General features: G+C 37.9%; 1 long non-coding RNA gene and 3 other non-coding genes across 4 annotated transcripts; 3 read left to right on the top strand and 1 right to left on the bottom strand.

The window, feature by feature from the left end:
* The first annotated feature begins 247 nt into the window (after positions 1-247).
* On the top strand, positions 248-315 carry LOC111454774. The gene has a single exon (XR_002712506.1). It is a non-coding gene; the product is annotated as a small nucleolar RNA U49 (small nucleolar RNA).
* Positions 316-513: 198 nt separating this feature from the next.
* LOC111454773 lies at positions 514-655 on the top strand. Its single transcript, XR_002712505.1, has one exon. It is a non-coding gene; the product is annotated as a small nucleolar RNA snoR2/U65 (small nucleolar RNA).
* Positions 656-726: 71 nt separating this feature from the next.
* Positions 727-1,179, bottom strand: LOC111454433. The gene is made up of 2 exons (XR_002712424.1): positions 1,099-1,179; positions 727-989 (listed from the first exon to the last, which is right to left on the bottom strand). It is a non-coding gene; the product is annotated as an uncharacterized LOC111454433 (long non-coding RNA).
* LOC111454765 lies at positions 738-820 on the top strand. The gene has a single exon (XR_002712498.1). It is a non-coding gene; the product is annotated as a small nucleolar RNA snoR77Y (small nucleolar RNA).
* Positions 1,180-5,007: the final 3,828 nt, after the last annotated feature.

Genomic DNA, 5,007 nt, shown 5'->3' with positions numbered 1-5,007 from the left:
TTGGGCTCCTTTAATTAGACCCGAATTTTTCGACCTGTTTGCTCATTTTCTACTCTCGGCCCATATTGCAAGCAACATCTGAAATTAGGGTTCCAAATTCGTCGCCGCTAATCCCTTGGCCTCCTTCGCCTCCATAAATATCGTCCGACGTTCTTCATTTTCCTCACGTTTTGGTTCTTTTTGATAGAATTCAGTTTGTATTTATGTTTAGGGTTTAATTTTGGTTATTGAAGTTCATCTGTGAATATTCCAATGAAGAAGCACTCCCAAAATTGATAGGAAGTGCCGTATGACACTCCAAACCGCAGCGAGAAGCCGTGGATACGCCTGTTGTTTCCCATCAGGCAGTGAACCCCGACGCCGATTCATTTCTACCGTGGAGTGGTCGGGTTGTTGGATCATTTTGCTGCTCTGCTTGGGAATTCTCAGCCGTTTTTCGTGATTCTCCTGTGTGGTTGATTTGAAACGGGTCTCTGAGGATATTGTGATTTTCTTTCTTGTTTTTGTTGATTCGGTTCGATGCCACGTCTTCGAGAGCTCAACGGCGGTGACCAACGATGCTATGATTGAACCAAAACCAAAATTTTCACATCTTGATAGGAATCTGTTCATCTTTTTGCATAGATTTACAGAGCCGTTTTGTGTGATTACAATTTTTTTTTTTTTTTAAAAAGAAAAAAATGAAGCTCGTCAGTAGTTTTTTCCAGATCTGGGACGGTTTTTTTAATTGATTTCAAAAGCCAATGATGATTTGTTCTTTTAGTTGGAATTACCGGCTGAATTTTCTTGATGTCAAGTAGACTGCTATCTGAGGCTTACAAGATTTGTTGTGTTCTTATTTTTATTTCATAACTTTGATTTATAGGAACACTAAAATTTGATCTATTTTCTCTATTCTTTAAAGGCGTGTTAGAATTGTTTGCCATTTGAATACGCATATTGTTGTGGGTTAGAATTACCTCGGCCAAGAAGGCAAGCAGACCAAGAACCTAGCATCAGTAAAAATATCACTAAGAAGTCCACTCTTCCTGTTAATAACGTGATGTGGTGTAAATAAATGTTAGTCATTGAGGGAAGTCCTGTTAGGGTACCTGAAACCAGTAGCTTCCTAACATGTGTCTGTTCATACATTGGTTGCTCGTTCCTTCTCAACCACAAATACGATAGTATTGTAATAATGGTAGAACATTTATCAATTGGTTGGATAAGAAACTTTGTTCCTTTATAAGAAGCATATGGATAGGCAGTATGGATTATTATTTGAATGGTTAGGGTGAAATTCTTGGATTTATGAAAGATGAAAAACTAATATAGCCTTTGCCATACCATCGTAGGGGTGGCCTCCAGAAAATTTTAAAAACCACGCCATACCATCGTAGGGGTGGCCTCCAGAAAATTTTAAAAACCACGACGCCATACCATCGTAGGGGTGGCCTCCAGAAAATTTTAAAAACCACGCCATACCATCGTAGGGGTGGCCTCCAGAAAATTTTAAAAACCACGCCATACCATCGTAGGGGTGGCCTCCAGAAAATTTTAAAAACCACGCCATACCATCGTAGGGGTGGCCTCCCAGACAAAATTAGAGGTGCAGTACATTACACAAGACCCACATGTACGAGTGTGAGTCCCTAGGTAATTCACACTCCCCTGGACTCATCATAGTCGAGCTAGCGTAGCGATCTTCGGAGGTCAACATACTCCAAAATGTTATGCGAGGCATGACCATTATCATCATGATAATGTACACATTGTACTCATCATCATAAATAGAGAAGCATCCTGATGTATATGAACACGCAAAATGCATGAGGTCCCTATAATTTATATTTTTAGATCATTTGTATGACACAACCCTCATTTTTATGACACAACCCTATAACCGTTAGATCATTTTTATGACATAACCCTATAACTGTTCACACATTACTCTGAGTAATATGCATGCCTTAGCCTTCATGCATTCATCATAACTAATATTAACTAGGATTGTTTTTGAAAACTCGTCATCATAATGCATCGTGACATTTAATACATACACATCATCTTAATATGCAACATCATCATATTAAGTCATTTCATTATCATACGTTGTGCATTATCTTATTATTATGCATCATTATCATATGTCACGCAACATCTTATTATTATGCATCATCATCATTATGTATATCATAACATCATTACGTCGTTATCTAACATCATCAAGTCATCATATAATATCATCACATTATCATATAGCATCATCACATCATCATCTAACATCATCATGTGATCATATAACATCATCAGATCGTCACATAACATCATCACATAACATCATCACATCATTATATAACATAAAGCATCAATGACATGTGTAAGGGCCACTGGGCACATGTCGTCATACATAAGATAATGACAAGCTATTTCGATCAATAGTAAGGTCACTTGGTTGGCTTAAGCCGAATCTACTACGACTCTTTGATGTTAGATTAACGTCTCTCTTTCAAATTTAATCTGCAAAAGGAGTTCAACCATCATAAATTAGAGTTCATTATAGGAATTGGCTCACTAAACTAACTAAGCCTAATTATGCATAAATACTTTAAAAACCTGACTCCGGTAGTAGCTCAAATTTAATTCTGCAAAAGGAGGTAGGAGCTCAAATTTAATTCTGCAAAAGGAGGTAGGAGCTCAAATTTAATTCTGCAAAAGGAGGTAGGAGCTCAAATTTAATTCTGCAAAAGGAGTTCAACCATAATAAATTAGAGTTCATTATAGGAATTGGCTCACTAAACTAACTAAGCCTAATTATGCATAAATACTTAAAACCTAACTCCAACAAGTAGGAGGAAAGGATCCGAGCGTATCAGACCTAAGCCGGATTAGCAAAAATGCCTTGAGACGTCACAAAATGTATTCTCCGACTGGCTTCGAATCGTTCAAGGATACTAAAATGATGTGAACGACCTTCTTTTATAGTGGAGGCCAACCCCCGCAATATGAGGCAATCCGTTTCTTTTTTTTTTTTTTTTATTTCAAATTTTTGGATTATTACATCATACACATCTAAAAGGAATTTTCGTTCTCGAATTGTCTTATTCTTGAAATTACTCGAGGTATTTCTCCCTCATCTATAAGGAACTTACATCATACGCATGAAAACTTTCGGTTAGCTCGAAAGTGTCTTATACTTCGAATTACTTGGGGATGATTTTTTAAAGACCATTTTTCAAGTACAGAAGACCCTTATACTTCGAATTACTTGGGGATGATTTTTTAAAGACCATTTTTCAAGTACAGAAGACCAACACTTCTCGGGCTAAAATTCTTATTGGTTTTTCTTGTAACTTGGGTCATGGCCTATCTATAAGGACTCGTAATCTACGACGTGAGTCAGGTCATCCAACTTAGGGATGAGATAAATAATCTCATGTTTCTTTCCTAAATATGAGGTAGGATGCTTACTTTTTTTAGTTGCCTTAGTACTCTAATTAGTTATCTATTCATAACATCATTAAACTTTACTAACCATCATATATCATCAAACACATCTTTATACAATGTCTAAGGCCAGCAATTTCCTTAACTTTCAAAAGTTCTTGAATATATTGCCACGTAGGCCAATTCTTTCCTCTTGATGACCAGAGTTATTGCGCTCTCTTTCCCCATATTTGATTATGTATTAAATTTTTTGTAAGGAAGGAAAACCTCTTTCTTTTTCTTTCTGTAGGTGATTCGGGAGCAGATGCGTCTCTATCTTTGGATTCGGAGTCGATTTTCCTGATTCTGGGTAAGAGGTTTTGTGGGTAATATGCAATGATAATAACACAGATCACCTCTTTCTTTCCTATTCAGGGTCAGATGTTATGTGAGTAATAGTCTTTCATGGTCAAATCCCCCCTTGAAAAAATAGGATGCTCCGATTTCATTTTCCTATTCCGGGTAAGATGTTTTGTGGGTAATAAGCAATGTATATTACACAGAAACTCGCATAATTCTGCCCTAGAAAAACAAACTCTAAGGAGTGTGAAGTCCTAACTTAGTAGTTTATGTGCCTATGGTTGAGTCTTCCTCAACTTTGCTAAATTATTTGTCCATATTCTTAAGAACTGCAAGCAAGTTTAAGGTTAAGACTTTTTATTGAAATCAACCCTTTATGTTGATATTAACGTTGGAATAACTTATATATAATATTTAATCTTAATTCAAAGGCTCGTGTAATAGCCACCCGATATACAAAAAAGAAAAATAAATAATAAAAATAAATAAATAAATAAAAGAAAGATTGAGCGCAGTTGCCAGAAAATGTGAGAATTCCAGCAACCGCCGAAATTCTCGTGTCCTCAACCAAGACCACACTCCCTCACTCCCCACACCGCTCCCGCCTGCTCAATGTCAAGGAGAGGAAAAGATAGAGAAACATGAGTTAGAGAGAGAAAAATCGAAGCATCTTTTGGCGAGCCTAAAACCAATCACCCTGACTTCTGAAACGGGCAACCTCGACGACTGTACAACCACCTAAGATATGTTTATGCGCCTCTCCAATGTCCATTGACGTCGGTAACAAGAGATAGATTTAATTTTTAGAAATCTCATGGATCTATCAATGTAGGTGATTATGAGCCACAAAACTCTGTGGAAGAGAAAAGGAGAGGTCAACAAAAAGACAGAGGAAGAAAAGAACCAAAAAAGACATCGAAAACGACCGCGGGGAGGAGAGAGAAGGGAAATTGGAAAACTGCAAAGTCGGGTGAAGAAGAAAGGATCCATCAGATCTGGATCCGGGTCGAACTCAAACCACAATCCACTAACTCTGCCCAACACATGCATCAATCCAGATCTGTAGTCTAACCCGTTGACGAATCGTGTACGCTTGTAGTAGTCCAATAACCCGAGGCCCACACTGAATGTTTGGCCCAATCCACCTACTGCAGCTAAAGCCTGCAGCACTCGTGCACCCGCGTCATCTGACCTGAACCTGCGCTTCGATCCGAGAAGAGTACTGTGACGCATTCCTCTCCC

This window comes from Cucurbita moschata, unplaced genomic scaffold (assembly GCF_002738365.1).
Source record: "Cucurbita moschata cultivar Rifu unplaced genomic scaffold, Cmos_1.0 Cmo_Scf00016, whole genome shotgun sequence".
In the NCBI taxonomy this organism is placed as follows: Eukaryota; Viridiplantae; Streptophyta; class Magnoliopsida; order Cucurbitales; family Cucurbitaceae; genus Cucurbita; species Cucurbita moschata.
The sequence above is the reverse complement of the archived record's forward strand: the minus strand, read 5'-3'. Positions and strand labels throughout refer to the sequence as shown.